Raw genomic sequence first — 26,773 nt, 5'->3', positions numbered from 1 at the left:
CTAATTTGCTTTTTATAGTGCAACAATATGGTCAGTAAGTTACATGATTAAAATTCTTATACTTCTGAAGTTCTGGAGAGAGGTCCTTTCTCTAAATAAGACTGTTAACTTCAGAGAAATTTTTCCACAGATTAATTTTTGATGATAGTTTTCTTGTATATGTGTGGTTAACAATTATATAGAGGAAAGAAAGAAATCAGAATGTTTGACGTAGATATAAATATAGGTATCAATAACTATGTAATATATAAGATAATAGAGATTTATAGAGTTTATTTGACTTACTCTTTCTCATATATTTACTGGAATGGCTGGGCTTCCCAGTCTGTTATCTCTTAGACTGAAATAAAAATTTTACCCATAGTTTATAACATAAATAAATGTGACAATAAGTTCTTTTGAAACAAATATGATGCCAAATAATCAATTGAGAAAGAGAGAGTACCATTGGTTTCAGAATGGTTAAATTATTTCCAACATGTATAAATGTATAAATGATTTATATAAAAAGTTGCCCTTTTAATAACCCCTCAATTCAGAAATATCCAGTAAATATTTGTTCCCCTAAAGGATCTGAACTGAACCTGAAATGTTAATATCACAAGAGTTGAAATGCTGTTTCTATTTTAGAAAAAGCAATTATGGAAACTCATAGACATTCTCACTCTTTAGATATCAACTTATAATTATTTAGGGTTTGATTATCTTCTGTGTGAAATGTGAAAGTCCTTATTCTCCTGATATTCTGCTTTTTTTTCATTTTGTTACTCATTAGCACCTGTCCTAGAGAGAGAAGAGCAAGGAAAGGAGCTGAAGCTCCAGGCAGTCAGTGTTTTTACTTGTTAATAATAATCAGAGAGAGAGAAGAGGAAAGGTAGAAATAGGATTTATCATCCTCAGAGGATTTAGATGTGACTCACTGCAAAGGGCATAGAAAACAAGGAATAATGCGTCATAAATCCTTTATGAGAGCTACTATTCAGCTGTTAAATAAAGTTGCCCCGTTATCTTTTTAGCTCATTAATCATAAATAAAAATACATATTTTCTTTGTTTTACAAGTTACAGTTCTGCTTCTCATCACTTATACTATTGTCACAATGTCCCTTTAAGATACTCAATGCATTAATTTCTCCTTTTGTACAGTTTTTTTGTAAAACTTTTGTAAAGTTCAGAGAAGTTATTTTTTTTTTAGATTACATACTTGGAAAATCATCAAGCTAAGACTGTTATGACTCCTTAACTAAACTTAGACTATTTTTAATGTTCTAATCAATCCATTCATTTAAAATAGGATTTTAAGTGGGAAATGAATGAATCCTTATTTTTGTTTTTTGTGGAGCAAATTTTTACAAAGAATTGCTCTAGCAACTACAATAAAGTTATTTGTATGTGCCTAATTTAATGCATTCTTAGAAAGTAAAAAGATATTGGGGAAGTTTGGAATTTTTTGTTCTGACTTGTTAGTGTGCATGTTTAATGTTTTATTAAAAGTAGATTTGTGTGAAGGTTATATATGGGATCTTCCATGGATATTTCAGGCACTTCCATTCAAACATCTGTCTGCAAATTGTAAAGTCTTAGAGAACAGTGTCTAAACAATGTCATATTTTCTGGAGTATCTAGCAGGTTGTGTGGCACACAGTAGATTTGCAATATATAAATGAAGCAAATACATTAAAGAATGAATGAGTAGCTTGTATGAGAGTCTTAAAAAAGTGAAAATAGATGCATTCAAATATTTGAATGTTATGAAGCATAATGATAAACACTTCTAAAAGAGTCACACCTAAAGAATTAAAAATGTTATTAGTATCATTGAAGTTACTTATTTATAATACTCTCATCTTCTTACTGTTAATCCCCTTACCCTCAGTTCACCACTATCCTAAATTTTTTGTTCTTTTTGGTCCTGGGTTTGAAAATCATCTTACCACATATGCTCATATCCATAAACAATATACAGTTTAGTTCTGAAATTTGTAAAAGTGGTATCATAGCATAAAAAGACTCCTGCAAACTTTTTCCTGATACTCAACATTCTATGATTTGTTCATACTGTTGCACATAGTTATGTTTTATTCATTTTTACTGATATATCTACTGAAGGTTCCATCCTATGGACAGTATGTAACTTGTCAGTAGTTTTGATTTATAATGAATCATGACACCATGAATATTCATGTATGTTTCTGGTTCACCTGTGAATGAGTTTATTGAGGATATAAAATTAGGAATGCAGTTTCTGAGCTGTGGGGAATATATATCTTCAGCTTTACAAAACAATGCTGAGCTGTTTTCCAAAGCCATTATACCAATTTATAGTTGGATGAATATTGGATAAACATTCCCAGTACTCCACATCCTTGTCAATGCTTGATACAGCAGTAACCACTGTTGTAAATCAAGTTTTGAAGACCGCTTCTATTTGATCCACTAATCATTTCTCTTTCTGTAAACCCCAACCATCTCTCCTAGTTGTTATAGCCTTTTAGTAAGCCTTGGTAAACATGGGGCAGTTTCACCTGTCTTGATTTTTCTTCTTCAAGGCATCTCGATTATATGTGTGGTTTTGTTCTTTTATATACAATTTAGAATCAGCTTGTAAAATTTCTCAACTATCCTTTCTGGTTACTTTTAGGTATTATTTTGCATCTAGAGATCAGTTAAGGGAGAATTGATATCTTTAAATACTTAGACTTTCCATCTAAAAAATACCATATTTCTCTGTACAATATAATGTTCTTTCTGATTCCTCTTCCCCAAACTAGATTTCAAGTGCCATGTACCAATTCATATGCAAACAAACGCTATTCTCTTACTACTTGATTCCAAAAATTCTTACTCTTTTGCTGTGAATGACTAACCCAGTGATTATTACAAACATGATGACCACCTAACACCTGAATGGGTATCAGTGCCATGTTATCCATGGGACAGAAAACAGCTTGTCCTTGCAAATAAGTTATTGCTCACAGCGGTAGTGGGGGTGGGGGGTGTTGGAGAAGGTGGCCAGCTAGAAAAAGAAAGAGCAGAGCTGAGGTCTTAGAAAGAATCATGGTATTCTACTTGTCCTCAGATAGCCTAGAGAAATAAGAATGAGAGAGCAAAACATCTGAAGCATAACAAAATCTAATTTAAGACAGGAAGCAACATAATTGTGAGAATATAGAACCTTGCTGTCTTGTTGTTGATTAGAACTCAATAACTCCTTATTGTTATTTTCAATGTGAAAATTGAGGATTTAAAGAAGTCAGAATTATGCAGGTGATTAGATTACATCAACATCACACCTTAACTTCCTGACATATGCTTTGGCTAACTACCAGCATGTACTCGTCCTAAAAGCACAGATATCAGCCTCCAGATGAACCAGTGGATGAAATGCCAGTGACCATCGATGTGATTTCTCCTTGTCTTCACTTTCACAGCACTAGCTGTGTCTAACCTACTTTATACATTTTACATAACTTTGAAATTTTTTACTCACTTAAAATACAAGAAAGTAAAATGCATATGCTAAATTATTACAATGATTTCTTTTCAATTTTAAAAACTCGGAAACAGGAGCTTTTCTCTTTTTCTCTTCATCAGATCTCAGACGATGTTACTGAATGTTCTGCTCCTAATGAGTACCGTTCAACAAGACCATTTCTACATCACTTACACTGGTCCCTGAATTTTGTGATTTCCTTCTCAAGACTTATTTTTTATGTGCACAAAATGTGACTACATACAATACACACACACACACACACACACACACACACCACCCAATCTGGCCCTTCATCATATATTGATTGTATGGCTAGCATGCCTTTAACTGATGACTTCAGTATGACATTTTACCACCTTATTTTTCTGTTTCATGACCCAATGTTTGGCCAGATGGTTTTGTTTAGGGTCAGTCAAGCCATGCCAAATTTTCTATTATTGAAGTTCTGGAAAGCATAAATAGTCCATTTTCTTTGGTTTGAAATAGAAGTTACAGGGCAGAGAAGATAGTCTATTTTGGCTTGAGGAGCATAGTATAAAAGAGCACTGAAGTGTTGTTTCAAAAATAGGTGACGTATCCAAAACATAAAGCAAACCTAGTCTCCAGTGTGTTTTCCAATGACTGAAATGAACATCAGAACTTGAGTCCTAGCAATTTGTTAAATATTGAATATCTGTTAGGCATTATGCTGGATAGATAGAATTAAAAACAGAGAAAGTAATATGGAACTGTGTGAAACGTGGTAATACATAGAGTCACGCTGATAGATAGTTCTAGAGGAGGAGGAGGGGGAGAGCCTGAGGAATCTACAGCTTTGGAGGAGTAATGAGAGGGTCACTGAAAGGGAGGTGGAGAAATGATGTTGCCTCTGATAGTGGATACAACAGTTAAACTGGAGCACAGGGTCCTGGAGGAGAGCAACTAGAGAGAGAGGAGAAGGATGTTTTAGGAATGGGCTTCGGGGATGCCTGGGTAGCTCAGTCGCTTAAGCAGCCCACTCTTGATTTCCACGCAGGTCTTGATCTTATGTTCATGGGTTCAGCGTGGAGTCTATTTAAAAAAAAAAAAAAAAGGCTCCATAGGAAAACCCTGATATCCAGGCTCTAAAATTTGAGTGATTTAATCAGAGAAAAGACAAGAATGATTTTGTTTGCTTACTCATTTTTCTTTTCAGAGTTTCTGATACACACAAGGGAAAACTAATCAATAACATTTTACTACTCTGCCTTTGCTGTTCCTTTCCAGCTTACTGGCCCTCTGTATAAGTTTCCCAGAGCTGGAGCACCTTGCTAAGATCATTCCTGTTTTTTGGGAGACTTCCTTTGACTGACTAGGTTTGCTCTCTTGCTAACTCTTTTTTCTAAGGAAGATATTCCCTTATTTTTAATCCTTTTCTGCCTGGTTTGTATATGCTCAAATTTTGTATCTGCAGTCCATCAATAGTCCTTTCATAAAACTAAAGAGAGAGTGGAGAGAAAATTCTATAGATATTTTCTAGACATGAAAACTTTTCTATTCTTAGGACTATTTCCTTGCCTTTGCATTTCCTTAAGAGTAGTTTTGCAAATTAAAGGCATTGGTCTGTTTCAGTTCATTGTTAGATCATATCACACACTTTAGTTTAGTTCCTTTAGGGTATTCTTTTTAGCACACTATTATTATCCCTTGAGGATTTCAATTATGATCTGCCCTACAGTATCCCCTTTGCATTATATCACAAATATTATTTGTAAGTGCAAGAGCTTAAGAAGAGGCCTTATAGGAAAGTACTAACAGGCCCCAAATTCTTATTTTTCAGTGTATTTTATTAATTACAGATTTGTCAGTCACAAATACTCATTCACATAAATAGAGGTACATGTGCCCCAATGAAGGTGCAGTCTAGTTATTATTTTGGACCCCAGTGGCTATCCCTGAGTTGTAGAGCCAAGTGAGAATTTTGCAAGAGGTAATTGAGAAAAGAGAAAGCAGGAAGGAGATAAAGGCCATGGAAGAAGATAAGAAGGATTCATATTATGCTAACCAGGGAAAACAGCAAGAAGATATTTGAAAAACAGAAGAGATGGAGGTAGAGAGGAGTACAAGGTCAGGGTAGATGTATGGATATGGGTGGAGAAGATGGGCATGGCGTGTCTGGGCATGACTAAGTGATAGATTCTGAAATAATTTCTTTCTTATTGCACATTGTGGGACATACTGATTTTCATGCTTTGTTGCTTGGCGTCCTGCCTTTTTCTAAATTTTGTTGCTGGAACCACTTACTGTCTACCTATGGTGTGCACTGCAGAATATATCCTGGGATTCTGATTCTGGCTTTATGAAAATTACTCAGTTGATCACTTGCTAATGGCTGGAAATCTAATATCAGTCTGTTGTTGAGTTTTTAACAGAATAGTGTAAAGGTGTGCATGATTTGCATTTTATTTATTTATTTTTAAGATTTTATTTATTTATTTGACAGAGAGAGACACAGCAAGAAAGGGATCACAAGCAGGGGGAGTGGGAGAGGGTGAAGCAGGCTTCCCACGGAGCGGGGAGCCCGATGCGGGGCTCCATCCCAGGACCCTGGGATCATGACCTGAGCCAAAGGCAGCCGCTTAATGACCGAGCCACCCATGTGCCCCATTATTTGCTAATTTTATGCTAATTGGATTATTAAAAATAATCCACATTCAAATCTGGTTCTGAGATTTTAAAAATTTGTAGATCTTAAGAATTTTTTTTTTTATGGTGTATGTTTTAACTTATTTTTGTAGTTTAATACTAAGGACTGTAGAATCATAGGCCCGCCATTGGAATCATGTGTTCACATAAGTGACATAATTTGCTGGTAGATTCTCAGTTTGAATTCTGGAATCAGATTACGTGTGTGTAAATCTGGGTTTTAATATTTTCTAGCCATGAGATATTCTTGAATAATTTAGCCTTTCTGATCCTTACTTTCCTCATGTGTTGAAAAGGAATCTTAATAGTACCTACTTTAGAGTTGAGGTATTGAATACATGAGACCCAAGGGGAAACTAAGCTTGTCCCCTCTTGAAACATTTGTGAACATGGTTCCTTCTACCCGGCCATAGACCCCCCCCCCACCACCACCACCAGGTCTTTTCATGACTCCATCCTTTATTTCATTCAGGTCTCTTGTCACTGAACATTGATTCTGGAAGAGTATCCGTCTTCTTCCCTTGTACTATCTTGCTGTGTCCTTTTTCCCTCCTTTGTCCTTTTCCCCCTTATATAACACATTGTCTGCTTCTTCCATTGTAGAGGATTTGTCTAATTTGTTTATCATTTTATTCTTGACACACAGATGTTTCAACAAATATTTATCAATGTGAATGAATTAATATAATTTGCATAAAACACTTACCAAAGGAGACTACCATTAATTTTAACCATTAAAGTCCTAATGTGAGAAATATGAATTCTTGCATTCTGTTTGTGTTAAAATATGTATTAGGTAAATTTCATTTTGACCCTGAGATGATAAAGTTACAAAGTATTCTTTTTGTAAGTCATCGTCAATACAATTCTTAAATTGTACTCTAAATGTTTAATCAGCTTTTTGGTATTTGAGGACATTAAGAAACTTTTCTTAGGTTTTATATTCTAGAATGTATATTTTTGTTAAAAAATAAAACAACTAAAAACTAAACAATAAACTAAAAACTAAAGAAAAAAATGAACTCTACTTTAATATTTTATTGAAAAATAAAGTGACTGGGTGCTCAGTCCTTAAGCATCTGCCCTTGGCTCTGGTCATGATGGCAGGGTCCTGGGATGGAGTCCCATATCCATCAGCAGGAAAATCTGCTTCTTCCTCTCCCTCTGCCTGCCACCCCCATATACAAATAGATATAAATACAAATATATAATATGCAAAATATAAGTACAAATAGAATATATACACATATATAAATACAAATGCATAATATACAAGATACATTCTACTCTCTTCTATGAATAGAATACACACACACACACACACACAAACATACACACGCACCATATATTACCAAATTATAAAAGAAATTCACCTACCCAAACTGGTCACTAAATAATGAACACAGAATCTGGATTTTTCCCCCTTTGCCCAGAGGAGAGGTTCATTATTATTATTGAGATTTCATTGAATAACCACTAAGATTAGTATTATGCATTAATAGACATATGACATATAAACTATATTTTCATTGTTTAAAATACAATTTTAGAAAGAATTTATTGTTTTTTTAATACACAATAAAAATTACAGTGCATTAAGCAAACTACCCTGTAATTAGAAAGGAGTATCCCAATTACTTAAACTAATGATATTTGGAAGAAGCATCCAAATGAAAACGTGACTTCACCTGCTGTTCTAATCTGTGTATTGAGTACAGCATCAATCACGAGCTGTTTCTCTTCTCATTCATTTAACCTGCCTTGATAAATGGTTGTGTGTGTTTTTGTGGGGAGTTAGGCTATGTGTGGGTCGTTCTGCATTCTGCCTGGGTTTCCTGCTTTAAAGATAGAGAAATATCAACAGATAATTTTCTTTTCATTTTTGATATTTAAGTTCAGTATTTTTGTGTATAACAGTAAAAAGGAAAACTAAAGAATAAATAGATTAATTCATTCTTCTAAAATAATATAGAATTTTATGCAAAATCTACTATTCATTTTATTAATAGCTAAGATTAATTTTCTTTTAAGTAACATTTTTTCTGATTAAAAACCAATACAAGGGCGCCTGGGTGGCTCAGTGGGTTAAGCCTCGGACTTTGGGCAAACAGGATTGAGTTCCTAGAGATAATATGTGGCTTAAGAATCCAAGCTGTTGGGGCGCCTGGGTGCTCAGTGGGTTAAAGCATCTGCCTTCGGCTCAGGTAATGATCTCAGGGTCCTGGGGTGGAGCCCCATATCGGGCTCTCTGCTCAGCAGGGATCCTGCTTCCCCCCACCCCTCTGCCTGCTTCTCTGCCTGCTTGTTATCTCTGTCTGTCAAATAAATAAATAAAATCTTTACAAAAATACATTTTTATTATTGAAAAATTGAAAATAAAATAGTATGAAGAGAAATATATAAATGACCCATGATCCTTTAAATATACAGATATTTATTTAAGGTTTCAATGAACACATATATACAAATATTATGTGAAGACTTAAATCTTGGTTATTCCTTTTTATTTTAATTTCTTTAAGTTTTCTTTAACCACTTGTTTTGTCATGGTTTTGTGTTTGTTTTGTTTACATTGTTTCTCTCTTTGACGGTACCTACTCTATTATGAACAATTACTCCGTTAACCTGGAAAAGAAAAAGAAAAAGTCAACAATTGTTATATTTTACTGCGTAGCTGAAAAGATTTGAAATAAGTTTTTAATACTCTTTGAATTAGAAAATTACCTACTTGTAAAGAATTGAAGAGAGTTTTTATCTTACCAAATTTAGGTATATACATATTTATAAAATTATAGGCTTTAGAAAATTTAAGCTTATGCTTTGATTATAAGAGTGAGCTTTGAGTCATTACATGCATGCAAAGTTAAAACAATTCCTCCAAATTTATGGGATGGCACAATTATAATTAGTGGAAATACAATTTTTTCTTTGCTCGTCAACTAGAATTATGTGTAATATGTGTCATCCTTAGACCCCATGTGAGGGAGGAGGCTTTTATTAAGTACCAGTGGTTTTTTGAAGGTGGGTTTAGCCATAGCAAACCTCAAGAATAGTATTATTTCTGGAATCATCATGCACTTGGTTATTTCCTTCAAAAATTCCATTATGAGCAAGGATGCATCATTCCCTAGTCTTCTGTAGTATTAAATCATCCATGAGGCGTCTCATAATTTCTCAGGTAATAACTCTGGCTTGATAACTGTATTCTTGTATGGTGCTGTCAAACATTTAATTGATTTTTCAAAATAACACACTTCCCCATTCATATTTCAGTGGACTGGATGGAAAAGGACTGTCCATAAGAAACTTTAAGGCTGAAAGTCAGCTAGGTAATTTAATGCTGGAATTGAAAATATGGAGTCATATTCGTGTAGTTTATTTTTACCACTTTAAACTTGCCAAAATTACTTTATATAATTGGTACTTGTTCTGACTTAATTAAGAAATAAACAAAAAAAGTGAATGGAATTTAGGAGACCTGGTTAGATAAAGGTATAAAGGTTTGTACAATCCACTTCTAATTCCTGTCTCACTGTGCTTTTTCCCTTCTTTTTTTTTCAATTTAAAGTGGGAGAAGGGGGTGGGATTATGGACATTGGGGAGGGTATGTGATTTGGTGAGTGCTGTGAAGTGTGTAAACCTGGTGATTCACAGACCTGTACCCCTGGGGATAAAAATATATGTTTATAAAAAATAAAAAATTAAAAAAATATATTTTTAAAAGATTTTGAGAAGGGCGGCAGAGGGAGAGAGAGAATCTTAAGCAGGCTCCATGCCCAGCACAGAGCCCAAGGCAGGAGATCATGACCTGAGTCGAAATCAAGAGTTGGACACTTAACCGACGGAGCCACCCAGGTACCCTTTCCTTGTCTCTCTTAGACTTCTTTCTTATAAATTGCGTGTCCCACTTTCTGGTGGACATTGCTTCAGGTAGTTCTTATCACAGGAAAGAAAGCTAGTAAGAGAATATAAAATGCTAAGCTACTAACCTATGATAGCTGATAGTATTAAATTCTTCATCTCCTTTAGCCTTGGCATTTATTATATATTCTTAAGATATTAATCCATTTAATTCTAAAAAGTTTTGAGGTGACTAAGAATGACCAAATCTTTTCCCAAATGCCCTATTTAGTGAAAACACTTGGTCTTAACTGGAAAGGAACGTAAGTCCGATAAGGACAGTCAAGATTCTCACGCAAAAGGAAGGCCCACTAGTCGTCCAGAGATGGAGAAAGAAGAAAGTAATTTATATTTTGGAGACCTCATAATAGAACACCATAGCTTGTTTTCTGTGAAGAAATGATATAATATACATGCCTCCAAGCCACTGAATCATCTAAGGCCACATTAGTAAAATGAGTAATATGGCTTTGTTCTGTGTCACAAAATGTGATCCCAATCCTGTCTCAAGTATTTCCACAGATACTCGAAAGGGCTTATATCATCATGTCATCATCATCTTCTTCATCATATTTTAATTTATCATAAATGTCTTTATAGCTATATCCAAATTAGTTTTTCTTTTCAGCATTACACTTTATGGTGTGCTGTATGTACATCTGCTTCCCTTCTCTGGATTTGTCAGTTCACCACATGTAGTGTGTGTAGTGGAAATTTACAAGATTTACTACAGGTTTGGCAGAAGTAGAGAGTAATTGCACTGTACATAAGGAAACAACTTTATATCAGATGCCATTCTTCTTAGAATTGCATTGATTATTTCCTTATCAAGAAAAAGTCTAGGGGTGCCTGGTGGCTCAGTGGGTTAAAGTCTCTGCCTTTGGCTCAGGTCGTGGTCTCGGGGTCCTGGGATCGAGCCCTGCATTGGGCTCTCTGCTCGGTGGGGATCCTGCTTCCTCCTCTCTCTCTGTGATCTCTATCTGTCAAATAAATAAATAAAATCTTAAAAAAAAGAAAAAGTCTAATGATAGTATCCCTCTGATGATACCGTGATGTGTGGATTCACTACTTTTCTACCATTTTTCCCCCTCCTCTTAAGTGTCTCTTATATTTCCAATGAACAATCCCTCAACACCAATAACTTTGCAATTAACAATATTGTGCATTTACCTTTGTTTTTCTATTTTTAGGCAATTGGGTGAGGGAAGTTTTGCCTTTTACATTCAAAGAGAATCTCCTTGATAACTTACTAGACTTGACTACACTAAAACTCTCCTAAATTCTATTTCTTCTTTAGGTCGTATTTGTGGTTATGATTGATTTTTGTTTTGAAAATAATTGTTTCCCTCCAACTGCATCCAACTTTTCAAGTAAAGAGGTCACATAAATACTTGACTTTTTTTTGCCTCTGAAATTTGTTTACCGTTGAGTAAAGTTTTCCAAAGTAATTCTGCTTGAAAACTATGTATTTCTAAAAATCTGTATATGGGCTGAATTGTGTTCCCTGAAAATTCCTATGTTGCAGCCTGAACCTGTAGTTACCTCAAAATGTGACTATATTCGGAGATAGGGCCTTTAAGTAGGGATTAAGTTAAAATGAGGCTATCAGGGTGGTTCCTACTCCAGTCTGACTGGTGTCCTTATAGGAAAGGGAGATGTGGACATACAGAGACAGCAGGGATGTGAGCATAGAGAAAAGTCCATGTGAGGACGCAGAGAGAAGGGGTCATCTGGAAGACCCGCAGAGAGGTCTCAAGAGAACCGCAATCACCTTGATCTTGGACTTCCAGCCTCCACAATTGTAGGAAAATAAATTTCTGTGGTTAAACCACCCACTCTGTGACATTTGTTGTGGCAGCAGTAGAAAACTAATAGAATCGGATAGCTACTATTTTTGAAAACTTGCCAGAATAATTAAAAAGTAGTAATTATGCATTGAAAGAGAGAAAGAGAGAATCCAAGTCCAATGTAAATACCAAGTTATATAAGTTTCTTTAGAAGTGTAGAAGATGGTTTTCCAAATACTACCTGGATAATTATTATCCCAATTTGTATGTGCTAGGGAAGAGAAGTACATGATAGTGAGGCTAGTGGATGAGTATAAAATACACTAAAAATACCCAGATAGTCCCACATACCTGCATCTAAACTGCACTAGTTTAAGTTCATCGCATTCCTCTTTGGGTATTTTAATTATGAAATATGTTCTGTTTTATGAAATCTACATTTTAAGTGCTTAGGGTTTTTTCTTCATGAATATGACAAGTGAAGAGTCCAAATATATTTAAATATACTTGGCATTAAATCTTCAAATAAATGTTTTCTAATTTAATTAGCAGTGAAGACTGTTCTTCACATTTTGTAAAGGAAAATATGTTTAATTCAGCACCTCAATTTCACCTGTGCTCTGCCTTAATATATCATCAATATTTATTTAAAAATTCAGCATAAAATGGAATATTTCAAATATTTTCTCATAGTGTTCTTTGGATCTTTTTTTCTTGTTTGGAATTTTGAGAATGAATAGAATGAGGCAGAAATGGTGTGATGAATGTTGAGAGCTTCTTATGTTATCCAACAACCTCATTTAACTAAATTATGTTAATGATTACAGATAGTTACTAAAATTGAAAATCAAAGATATCTAAACTAATAAATAAAGTAAAAAGGCAAACCCTTTTACTTAATATTTCTCTATAAAGAGCTCCAGAAAGTAGACTTATACTGATTTATTTTTCAATTTCTGAAGTGATCTTTGGAAAAAACTATGTCATTTCATTGACCTCAAAAATGATTCATTTGGGAAGGTTAGAAATTTCTGACAAAGGCTTTTGTTTGTTTGTTTGTTTGTTTGTTCCAGTGAGAAGAATAGAACAAATTCACACACACATGTACTTAAAGAGTTCTAACAAAATGTAATTGTTGACTTTCACATTTGGACTGATAATGGCAGTTTTCAAGAAATTAAGAAATTTAGATTGGAAAGTCTTCTCTTAAGGCAGTAGCTTACAAAATCTTAGAAACTGCCTGAAGGAACAAGTGTGGGTTTCATATGTCCTCAGAGATGGCCTTAGAAATCTTGACTTTGTGTTTCTCTAGAATTCACGTCACAGAATCAGACAGTCATAGTTGTATATAACACTTGACATAGGATTTGTCCCCATGTTCTTCTTCAGTTTTCTTATCTAGAATTTTCTTTCTGTCCCATAGATTCCAGGTAAACAACTTATTGCTCTGTCACCGTGAGAATTTTCAGATCCATAAAATCTGTGGTGCATTACTCCCTGCTGCCAGTTTTCTGTTCTGATTCATCTGTTTACCCTGCTCATCAGGGCTCTGCTTCATGCCTGTTTCAGATACTGGCTTTGCTCTGGTTAGCTAATCCACCTCCCAAATGACCACCATTTTCCGTTCAAATTTTGTTCTCTGACATCTAAATGATTACAGCTCTTGCAGTAGCTATAAAGAAGACTTTTTCATCTCTAAAAAGGAACTTAGAAGGTCCGAGGACAGCAAACGGATACCACCAAGTAAATGTCCTTATTACATTAAGAGGACTAGTTGGGGTTATGTATTTACATATATTCTTCAATAAGAATTCCACAAGTCACGTATTATCACTTCATTCAGAGTTAACATGAATAAAAAAAAATGGGTCACAGAGAAATTAAGTAACTTGTTCAAACTTACAAAACCAATATCTTACAAAAGAAGATTCAAACTCCTAACTCTTTCATCCAAAAGCCCATGTTTTTTCCATGCTGCCATGCTGTGTCTTGAACCAGTTATTTTTATTGACTTGGCTGACCATCCACCTTAAACAATGAAACTTTATATTCCTCTTCATATCTTTCCCTTTCATTCCACTGCCATGAATTCTTGAAAGCTTAATAAATGAGATCTGCTAATTAGCATTTATTTTGTAAGTGAAATGGAAATTTTCATGGCCAAGTTTCTTAACCATGGAGGAAAAAAAAGGCCCTTTTTATGTGCAGCTCCTGGCCTGATGAGTAATCACAGCACACCTGTCAACATTATGAAAACATTCTTTTGAAAGTTGTGATATTTTCAAAAGATAATCATAAAAAGAATCAGTCTTTTTAAACTTCATGTGGTGATGCCTCATTGCCATGACTCAGCAGGTAGCCTCATGACTCCCCTTGCATAAGATAGTTTTGAAATGATTGCATCAGCTCTTCAAATTCAGAAACTCTAAAGAAAATTATTTTAAAGGATTTTATTTATATTGTTAAATAAATTTGAGAGGTCAGGTTCAGCCTGAAATAAGATCATTCAGTAGATGATATTTGTTTTGCTAACTTTATTATATTTTTCCATGAACTTTTCTATAATTATCCTTTTTCCATACCTTTCTGAATTTCTCCTTTAATAGGAAAGTGAGGGATGGATTAATTTATATTAAAGTGAGCATAACTAACAAAATGATATCCTCAAAAATTTATTTTTTTAAATGCCAAGTAATGAGCCTTCTCTGGTAAAAATATCAGTTCTAGAGATTTTTATTATTCCCAGGTTCTTTACCCTCATCCTGTATAAAGGATTAATTTTCCCATCTGCAGTAGTGAAGATGTAGTGGAAAGCTTTACCCGATGACACAGAGCCCTTTCTCACTCATAGTCATTGCTACTCCGAAGACTGGAAGTTCAAATTTTCATATGCAACTTGGTTCAAATTAAATACTGGTCTAGCCAAAACTAAATTATGATTTGCTGTAAGAGTACTGTTTATGAAATTCTATAAAAATGATGGCTAATTATTTTATATCATTTTGTTTATTTAAAAAATTTTTTTTTCAGAGATATATAGAGAGCACAAGCTGGGAAGGGCAGAGGAAGAGAGAGAATTTTAAGTAGGCTCCACACCCAGCCTGAAACCCAACCCAGGGCTTGATCTCAAAACCCTGAAATCATAACCCAGACTGAAATCAAGAGTTGGATGCTTAATCCACTAAGCCACCCAAGAGCCCCTGCTTTGTATCTTTTTAAAATGTAGTATTATATAAATTCTTGAAGGACCCTGACTTAGTTTTATTGCCTGATTCAAATTTTCTGTTTCATATTTTACATTTTTATTTTATCATTATTTAATTACACATACTCTTATTGAGAACCATTGAGAGTTACAACTCTCTTGTGAAGAAAGAAGGAGATATGGCCAGTAATTAATTTTTTTTCCCAAAGCTTAGATTCCATGCACTGGTAAAAGTGATGATGAAGTTGACATCTTCAGGCTCAAAGATTATTAAAAGAAAACTCTTCGATATCTAAGCACAGCATGAGAATTACTCTTCCTACTGTACTTTTGTTTGTCTCAACCCAGTAGTAAACATGACCCTCTGTAGTTTCCTTTAATCTTTGTGATTTCCATCATGCAAACTAGGCCTATTCATTTCTTCTTTTTCTGCCAGACACCCTTTTATTACCTGCTCTAAGTTTCTTAGTACATTGGACTTGTCTCTCAGATTCCCATCTGTTTCTCCATCTGCTTCATACCCTCCCATGCTTTTAAATAACATGAATTTTTTATTATAAAATTAATACATGCTTAGTGTAGGTTTCATGTTATTTCATGAAAAATAATATTCAACTATTTAGAAGTACCATTATTCATTTAAAATTTTTATATCAGGTTTTTAGATTTTTCCCCCAAATTGTGACTACTCCAGGAAGGAAGTAAATTTTGAGTATGCATCATTTAAGTTAACTTATTATAAATGAAACTAATGGCTCAAAGGATAAGGCTATCTCTATGTTTAAAGGCTCCTGATATCTATGTATCTTGGTGCAGAAAGGTTATTACAATCAACATTCCTACTCCTGTCATGTATATCATTGTCTTTCCTTTCATTATCATTATTTGTCAAATTTGGGCCAGTTTGGTAAATAGAATTATTATCAACTTTCATTGTTTTAGTTGCTACAGATGTTGAATGATTTTACAAATGGTTATTGTACTATTGGTTCAGTTTTTGTAACTTGTTTTCTTTATTTTTATAGTTGCATTTGTGTTTTTCCTAAATTTGTGTACATTAAGATTATACTCTTAAGTCTATATACTTAGACTTTTTGCTGCGAATCTTTCCCAGTGTGTTTCTGTATTTTAATATTGTTTATACTTTAAATTTTATAAACTTTTATTTACAAGGTATGTGTGAATTCTGTTAGTTTTTCTTTTGTGATTACCCATTAACAAGATCAGTTTTAAAGCAAAAGTTTTTATAAGCAAACCCTTACTGAGGTGTCATATTTATACATTTGGGCCATGCTCCAAATCTCTGACATTGGGAAGAAGGAAAAAGGGACTTTAAATAGAGAGATTTTTCCTTGTAAGATTTAAACAATAACAACAAAATACACTACAGATCACACTGGGCTAAAAAGGTTAGTAACACACAAGGGTGATATTTATTATCTTTTCTGTCTCATTTGAGAAAACACTACTTTTCTTTAACCAATGTGCAGAGTCTGTAGTAAAAATTGCCACAGACACAAAGAAGAGCATGGTCTTTTCTGTTTTCCTCTTTTTTTCTGATATCCTGTTTGTCTCCATCTGAGTGTTTTTCTTCTTGTCTTCAGACTTTTCTGAGAATGTATTCATCATTGTTTTAATTCCAAGGATTTTGTTGAAGTCCTCCAATTGATGACCTTCATATTATCTTTCTTTTTTGTCTATGAGTCATTTCTAAAGCCTTTTTAGCACCCACTAATCAGAATGGTTCTTCATCTCCTTGAACTGTTGTAGGCAGATCTGTAAGACTCTTCCCTACCATGAGGACCTGCCTTGCTAAACTCCACTCAAATGTAGTCATTCCAGTTACTGAAGAAATCTTTTTGAAAGCAATAAATGTTCAGTTTGGCTGTTTTTATAGAAATACTTCAAAAATTTTTAAAAATAGCATTTATTGCCATTTCATATAATTATTTAATCCTAAATCCTACACACTCATCCAACTTTCCCTTACCTGTGCTTTCTATTCTTGAGCCTCTTTCTTTTCCTAAATATCACACCTGGGTCTGAATGACAAAGCCTAAGGAAGGTACACAGGGCAAGGATCTTACAAGGGATAAAAAAATAATAGCAATATTATATATAAGAAGTTCCCAGGTCAACATTAAAATCAGCCCAAAAATCCTGTCTCCCTTAGTAAGCTTACATAAAGTGAATAAATTCCCAGTAAGCCTCAAATTATTAAAACTAACTCAAAGAATAGAAAATTGGAACAGGACTATAACAATTAAAGGAATTGAAATAGGAATTAAAAATCACCACACAAAGAAAAATACAGGACCAGATGCTTTTTATGTCAAAATTTTAAAAAACAAATAGCACCAATACTTTGGAAACTCAGAAGTCAGAGGAAAGTGAATACTTAACTACTTAAATTATAAGACTGGTATTACCTTGATACCACAAACACATCTCAAGAAAAGAAAATTCAAGCAATATCCTTTGAGAATGTAGATGAAAAAACTCTCAACAAAATATTATTAAACTAAATCTAGCAGCATATAAAATTAATTATATAATATGATTTTTTTTAAAAAAAAGATTTATTCCTGAGATGCAGGGTTGGTTTAACATCCAAAAATCAATTTATGCATTTACCATATTAATGGAATAAAGGACCAAAAAACATGATTAGCATAATAGATACAGAAAATCATTTGATGAAATCCAGTGTCTATTCCTGATAAAAATTTTCAACAAAATGAAGTGTAAATTGAATGGAACTTTTTCAATCTGATAAAGGGAATCTACAGAAATTTACAGCCAACATAAGTAAAGGTCAAAGATTTAAATATCTTTCCCTAAGATCAGGAATAAGATAATGATGTCCACTGTTGTCATTTCTGTTCAGTGATGTATAAGAGGTGCTCTCCAGTGTAGTTCAACAAGAAAAAAGAAGTGGAAGGAATCTAGATTATAAAGGAAGAAATAAAATTATCTTATGTGCAAATGACAAAATTCTATATGTAGAAAATCCTAAATAACTCACAGTAAAATTACAATATAACTAATAAACAATTTCAACAAGTTTTCAAGTCAAAAATATCAGTGTAAAATGAATATATAGGGTGCCTAGGTGGCTCAGTCAGTTGAGCATCTGCCTCTTGATTTCCACTTAGGTCATGATTTCAGGGATCATGGGATCAGATCTGCATCAGGCTCTGCACTGAGCATGGAGCCTGCTTAAGATTCTCTCTTTCCCTCTCCCTCTCATCTCTCTTTCTCTCTCTCTGTCTCAAAAAAAAGGAAAAAAAAAAGAATATATATATTTAATGAACAATCTACAAACAAAATTAAGGAAAAGACTTCGATTCAAAATAACATTAATGAATAAGATAATGGATAAATTTAACAAAAGAAGTATACTACAAGTTAAAATGTTCCCCGTGAAATTAAAGAAGATCTTAAAAAATGGATATAAGTTCCAGCTTATTAATTGAAAGACAATACTACTATCATGGCAGTTCTTTCCAAGTTGACTCATAGAATGGTTGGGTGAAAATTAAAATCTCAGCAAGATTTTTTATTTGTTTTTTTATTTGTTTTTTTTTTTTTTTGGTAGAGAATGGTAAGCTCATCCTCAAGTTTACAGGAAAATGAAAAGGCCCCAGAATAGCCAAAGCCATTTTGAAAAAGAACAAAAGTTGGGAACATAAACTTCCCTATTTTAAAACTTACAATATAGGTACAATAAATAGACACTATGGTACCAATGAATAGACACAGATAAATAGAACAGAATTGGGAGTCCAAAATAAACTCTTACATTTATGATCAATTTGTTTTTGAAAAAAGGAGGCAAGACAATTCACTAGGAGGAAAGGTAGTCTTTTCAACAAATGGTACTAAGATAAAGAGTATTGGCGTGCAAAAAGATGAATTTTGACCCTTCCCTCATGACAAACACACAATTTAACTCAAACTGGGGCATAATACTAAATATAAGAGCCTGAATTATGAAACGTTGAAAATAAAATATAATAGAAAATCTTCATTACTTTGGGTTAGATTATTTTTAGCCGTGACACAGAAGACACAATAAAAGAAAAAAAGAAATGATAAATTGGGCTTCATGAAAATTTAAAAAAATGTGCTTCAGAAGAAAAACCATTAAGAAAATGTAGAACAAGTCTTAGATGGGAGAGATATTTGCAAAACAGAGCTTTAATATATATTAAAAGTTTTAATATATTATAAACTTATATTTTACACAATAATATTACATAAGGGCTCCTGTAACTCAAGTATTAAGAAACAACCCAATTTATATTATGCTCAGTGAAATAAGTCAATCACAGAAAGACAATTATCATCTTATCTCTCTGATATGAGGAATTTGAGAGGCAGAGTGAAGAGTCATGGCAGGTAGGGAGGAGAAGAATGAAACAAGATGGGATGGGGGAGGGAGACAAACCATAAAAGACTTAATCTCAGGAAACAAACTGAGGGTTGCTGGGGGATGGGAAGGAGGGATAGGTTGGCTGGGTTATGGACACTGGAGAGGGTGTGTGTTATGGTGAGTGCTGTGAATTGTTTAAGACTGTTGATTCACAGACCCGTACCCCTGAAAAAATAATACATTATATGTTAATTAAAAAAAAAAAGAATGGGCACTGGGGAGGGTATGTGCTATGGTGAGTGCTATAAAATGTATAAGCCTGATGATTCACCGACCTCTACCCCTATGGCAAATAATACATTACATATTAATAAAAATAATTTTAAAAAAAGAAACCACCCAATTTAAAAAGACAAAGACTTTAATATAATTTTTACCAAGAAAGATAAGTGAAGAGTTAATAAGCAAATTATATGGTGTGCAACATTATTATTAGTCATTCAGGAAATGCAAATAAAAACCATACAACCCTCTATACCCACTAGAATGGTCATAACAAAAAATGGATAAATAGTAATGTGTCAAGGTGTGGAGAAATTGTACTCTTCATAAATTACTGACTGGAATATAAAATGTTAGAGCCATTTTGGAAAATATTTTTTACATGTTATATATAAATATATCATATAACATAACAAGGATATTTTCTATCCAAGGAAAATAAAAAAAATGTGTGATCCCACAGTGAATTGTGTATGAATGCTCATAGCAGCCTTTTTCCAAAATAGCCAATAAGTAGAGACAATCCAAATATCTGTCAACTTGTTAATAGATAAACGAAAAAGTGGTATTATCCTTACATTGGAATACTATTTGGTAATGTAAAGAATGTTGATAAATACTATAACATGGGTGAACCTTCAAAATATTATCCTAAATGAGGGAAGCCAGGCCTGAAAGGCTACATGGCATGATTCCATTCATATGATATCCTCATCAAAGTTAAATCTATAGAGATGGCAGCTGAATTACCAGTTGCCAAGACTGGGGACAGGATTGTGAATTGACTTAAATTTTTGGAATGATGGAATGGGACTGGGTGGTGGTGAAGATTATATAATTTTAAATTTACTAAGTTACCGAACTGCATGCTTACAGTGTTTCCATTCTGACATATAAGTTATATCTCAGTAAATTTTTTTTTTAAGATTTTATTTATTTATCAGCGAGAGAGGGGGAGAAAGCAAGCACAGGCAGACAGAGTGGCAGGCAGAGGCAGAGGGAGAAGCAGGCTCCCTGCCGAGCAAGGAGCCTGATGTGGGACTCGATCCCAGGATGCTGGGACCACGACCTGAGCCGAAGGCAGCTGCTTAACCAACTGAGCCACCCAGGCGTCCCATATCTCAGTAAATTATAAAAGCATGTCTAACTGCATATTTATGTTGACGTAACTGTTGTGTATATGAGTACAACATGAATATAGTTTTTATTTTTTTCTATTCTCATTAAGATTCCCAAATGCAGAGATACTTCTTTTTGGTTCTGCTGTAATTTCTTTTATACATCTCTTCACAATAGACAATAAATATCACATCTGGTTGGCTCACCCTTCACAGGAATTATGAGGCTTTAGTTTATTTTGTTTATTGGACATTCTCTTTGGTTATTTTATGCTGGGATTTTTAATGAGCTATTTTATGTACACTGACATTTAATTCCCATAATAACGCTATGGGAAATTATTTTCTCCATGTTAGAAATTACGAACACGTGCCACACAGGTTAAGCAACGTAGAGCCAGTAGGGGATGGTCAAGTAGGACGTGGAGCCAGACAGTCTTCGCACTTCACCACTGCTTTTATCCTGCTTCCCATCAGAACAGTTATTTATAAAGTACTTTTGTTTTATAAACCACTGTTTTAAAATAAGGAAAGAAAGAACATAGGAAAGAGCCTTTTCATTTTGTGCTTTGAGAATTTTTTTGATTTACAGTGTTTTTAGGGAATATGTATAATCAGTTTAAAAAAAGAAATTTGCAAGTGGAAAGAAGGAAACATGATACTGCAGATAATAAAAGCAAAGTCCTCATTTTCAGGGATGGCTTTAATAGCATGTAAATTGGCTGTTTTTACTACAATGACTCTTCGCTGATTTTTTACAAAATAAAACCAAAACCCCATTGCTTTCTGAACCCGAATGTTAACCTCTAAGCACTAAACCTATGACTTAGCAAACTAAAATAAATTTCTCTAGCCTAAAACAAAATTTGCCCTTGTTAATTATAATTCTTAAGGCTTACACATAAATTTATAACTTAACTTAATGATTTTCAGAACTTTTCTTGAGGCCACCTTTTGATTAATTAGCAATCCATCAAATGCCAAGGAAATGTGGAAATAATGGGGTCTTGTACCAAGGGAGTGAAAAAGGAGGTACAGGGAGAGAAACAAGAATGTGGAATCTTTTTTTAAAGATTTTATTTATGTATTTGACAGAGATTACAAGTAGGCAGAGAGGCGGGTAGAGAGAGAGGGGGAAAGCAGGCTCCCTGCTGAGCAGAGAGCCCGAATGCGGACGCGATCCCAGGACCCTGGGATCATGACCTGAGCCGAAGGCAGAGGCTTTAACCCACTGAGCCACCCAGGCGCCCCAAAATGTGGAATTTTGAAGATAAATTTTATCTTTCTCAAATTTATGTTAGCAAGTCATGTCTGTATATTAAAGATGTATTAGTGAATTTGTTAATCAACTTATTTATTAGCTTAGTTAATAATAACCTGTTGAATGCCAATGGGCTTGGTACTATATTCCAGGCCCTGGGTTAAAATAGTGAATGAGTCATATGCGGTCCAAGACTTCATGGAATCCTGTTCAACGAGGAGAGACAAATAATACTTAAATAATCATACAGCTTAATGAATGCAAGCTTTACCATGGCTCTGTAGGATTAGCGTCAAGTGCTAAGAAGTATTTTGCAAAGGAACTTGAACTAGTGTAGAGTCACTGAGTTGCTGAAAAAACTTTTGGACTGAGAGCCCATGATGTGTAGGCATTAACTAGATTCAGTGAGTTGCCTGGGTAAGAGGGAAGGACCCAATCCATATCCATAGAAATGACCAGGACTTTTCCACCTCCATGGTTTATTTAAACTTTGGAACCTTTAGGGGTAAGTTTGGTCTGCTTAGTTATTTCCATTTTAAAATGATACTCTTTTATTAAGCCATCCAGTTGTAACTGAAGAGGAATTGCAATAATATCTTCAACTCTATGACATAGGGATCCTTACCCATTTTTGTTTATTGCTGTACCTCATACCTGGAACGATATGTGGCAAAAGGAAAATACTGAAGAAATATTTACTTATTGCTTAAATGAATTAATCAATCAAAAATACCTGAGAAAACTTTGGGTTTTCTGTTACCATTTCTCCATTAATTATAATTAATACTACATAAGCATATACCAGAAAATGCTTACTTGTCCTTTTCAGGTCTTTGCTGCAATTATCTTCTGAAAACATAATGCTTCAAAAACCCTACAAAATGTGTGAAAGCTTTGAAAGCAGGTGGACGTTGGCAGTATATCCTCTTGTTTCATGATGATGTGATTCAGTGTGCAAATGAAGTGGTTAATCATGCCAAAGTAATTCCTAAGGCTTTGCCTTTTCTCTGATTTGCATATTGTCCTTTAGCCCTGTGAATGCACAGTAGAAGATTGATTGGTGTACTTATGGTGCTTTAGATATTCATATTTTTACTATATGATTATATTTGTTGCTATGAGGATTCTTAAATAGAAAATGTGTTCTGTTGTAAATATTTTTGAATATACTAGATTTGATGTTAGCAATGTCTTGCTAAACATCAAAAAATCACATCTATTGTCAATTAATACTATGGATTATGTATTTCTCATAGCCCTAACCTTTGTTTTGTGTAAATTCATCTCTTTTTGAATTCTTGAATTCCAATGTTTATTTATCTTATTTAATTACCTTTTTAAGATATCCTTGAATAGATAGACATTCAATAGTATGCTGTTACCAGGCAAATAAAAATTTAGTTAAGAATATTTTCTATTTGGGGTGCCTGGGTGGCTCGGTCGTTAAGCATCTGCCTTTGGCCCCGGGTCATGATCCCATGGTCTTGGGATTGAGCCCCAAATCAGGTTCCCTGCTCAGTGGGAAGCCTGCTTGTCTCTCCCACTGCCCCCGCTGTGTTCCCTCCCTCGTTGCCTTTCTCTGTCAGAGAAATAAATAAAATTTTTAAAAAGAAAAGAAGGGAGGAAGGAAGGAAGAAAGAATGAAAGAAAGAAAAAATTTTCTGTTCAATAACCCAGGATGAACAAAGTCTCTTAGTTATCCGTAGTCGTAGGAAGAAATGCCATTAATGGAATATAAATAAATAGAAGAGTTGGAGTGGCATTTACAAATTGTTTATGATTGATTTATAGATAAAGACAAGTCATTCTGATAAGGGTTCTTGTTCTTGGTCACTAAAACCTCCAAGGGAGAAGCATTAACTATTAGCCTGTATGTAAAATACATCTTTATATATATATATATTTTTTTAAATTTTTTATTTTTGATAAACATATATTTTTATCCCCAGGGGTACAGGTCTGTGAAATACATCTTTATATATTTGAATACATCATTTATTAATTTGCTGATTATTTTTTTTTATTTTTTATTTTTTATTGCTGATTATTTTTAACATGACTTTACATAAGCATGCTTTGTGACTATGCATTTCTGCAAATTGAATGCCACAGTTACAGAGTCATTAACATTTAATTGTCATTGATAATTCTAAAATATTTATAAGGGGAAAATGATTATATCATATATAATATTTATTAATTGTGGCAGATGTAGTGAGCTGCCCAGTTCTCCCCACTGGAACACAGGAACTCATTCTTTCTGCTGCTGGGAGATTTGATTGATGATGTGTCTGAGCGGAGTCCCTTTTTTGCAATTTTCCTCAGCCAAAGTGGGTTGCCTTGCCAGTCATAACCTCTCCACAGGGGATAGCCTGTAATCTAGGACTGGTAGGTGTTCGTTGTAGAAGTCCAGGCCCTCAGCTTGTGGTGCAACATTGTGAAACAAGCATTCCAATTTCTGTGCTCCTTCTGGGATCAACTAAGATTTCTGTGTAGCTATTGAAGTCAATTCCTTCCTCTGGCTAATCCTACTTTCTTTATTCCTTCCCAAGTATTGATTCCCAAAGGTGCTTCCCAAATTTCTGTCTTGTAGGTAGATTTCTATCTCAGGGTGATTTTTAGGAAATTTGATCTTAGATGGTGTCAGGTGTGGCCCAAGGAATCTGACTCTAAAGTGGATTTTGAAATTGGATCGCTGGCCAGCTAACTGACTAGAAACAGCCCTGTCACTAGTGGAGGTGCAGAAGTGGTAACTCTGGCGTGCTATCAAGGTACAGTGATGACATTCACTGGGGTGGAATAGCAGAAGAAGGGCATGTAGTTGTTGATGCAGTACCTCAGGGAACTGTATGCAGTAATTATCAGGACAAAGAAATTGAATGGCTTTTGCTGAATGCCATTCATGTACTGGGGGAGGAAAAACCACAGTGAAAGTCTGAAACCAAGTGTGAATGTAAAAGGACTTCCTCAACAGCCTAAAAAGCAGCTGTGATTTCCTATAGCTGGGGAGGGCAGGAATGCTCAGAATCATGCCTAGGACCTAATAATAGGGTAACTAATTCACAGAGAGTGTTGACTGTTCAGACCTGGCAAATCTACCCTATCTAGGTCAGGTGCCTAATTGGCAAGTCCCTAATTGCCTTGAGATGGAGTTCCTCCCTAACATTTGTATCCTAGGTCCACATTTACCTCACTTTAAACTTGGCCTTGCCTCTGAGAAGAAGAATCCAGCTGGCTAGTGCTGGTGCTTCTGGGTGAGGGCATGATGAAGCTAATTTTACAAGTGTTGGAGACAATGCAAAATGAATGGAACCATGTTATATAGAGTAAGGAACTGCCATCACCAGACTGAAAAATCATGGCTTGAATGTTGCACCCCTCCTCCCAAAAAAGTGGCAGATGGGAAACCCACAACAGCAAACAGGTAAAGCAAATCCTTTCTTTGCCCTCTAGGCTTGCAGTCTCTCCCTAGTGACACATATTGGCAGATTTTATAGGGAATCATCAGGCAAAGCAGAAATGTATCTTGCAGAGTCCCAATCCCAACATACAAAGTTGAGTTCACAACGTTGAGTACAGATGGATGACGCTGAGTGACAATCATTTAGTAATTGCTTTGAAAAGTTGACAAGAGGAAACGCCTATAGGAGAGAGAAGTGGGCATATGAAAATCTTCAAGTTTCTTTAACGTACGCATAACAATGGGTCATTAGCTAGAGGAGCATGAGAAATCAAGAGAAACATATTTTAAAAATAGAATAAACAACATTTTAAAATAGAAGAGTTTTTGTGTGTTGATAGGAATGATTGACTTAGGGGAAAAAAGGCATCCTGCAATATTTAAAAAAAAAGAAGAAAGAAAAATTGCTGAAGTAATGTTCTTGAGTTGGTGAGATGGAACATGGAGGGTTTGGCCTTGGATAGAGACACAGAAAGTTTGTACAGATTATTAAGATGGCAGAGTTTGTCAGAACTGATAAAATTGGTTTTATAGGTGTGATAGAAGGAACATGTGAATGTTTCACTGATTTTCTCAATGAAGTAGAAGGCAAGGTTACCAGCTGAAAGTGAAGAGAGGTGGGAGAGGAGATTTAGGTGTTATTTAACATTTGTTCCAAAGAGTAGTGGAAGGAAATGGCCAAGGAAAGGGTCCTCTTGAATTTACTGATCCCAGATTTAAAATGATGTGTCAGCATGGTTGTGTGTTTTCTTCAACTGTACTCACTTGTGAAGAGAGAGAGGTGTAGAGTAGTTTGAGATTCATATAATGTGAAAATTGGGGTTTCAAAGGATAGAGAGACAAAGGAATGATTATAATGATGGACTGTTGAATCTAAGATGACCGAAGTATAAGTAAGAGTAAGAAATGTGACACTGAGGGGACAGATGTCAGGATGAAAAGGTAGTAAGTTGCATCAGATGAGTGGCAGAGAGTGTGTTGAAAAGAAAGACTTACTATTGAGTAATTTTGACCTTCTTTCCAAATTACTTTGGGAAATAAAAATTAACCCACAAGCAAGCATACATGAAGTGCTTGATTCACTACTTTGCGTTAAAGTAGTTTTTGAGATAAAGGGAGATTTTCTATTTACCAGGACATTTTTTATAATATTAGGTAGAAAGCAAAGTGGTAAGATGTAAAACAGGTCTGTATGGTTCAAACCAATACAAGATGCTAGGTATATT

This window comes from Mustela putorius, unplaced genomic scaffold (assembly GCF_011764305.1).
Source record: "Mustela putorius furo isolate JIRA1106 unplaced genomic scaffold, ASM1176430v1.1 tig00000407_pilon_pilon_pilon, whole genome shotgun sequence".
In the NCBI taxonomy this organism is placed as follows: domain Eukaryota; kingdom Metazoa; phylum Chordata; class Mammalia; order Carnivora; family Mustelidae; genus Mustela; species Mustela putorius.
Note: the sequence above shows the minus strand (reverse complement) of the source record.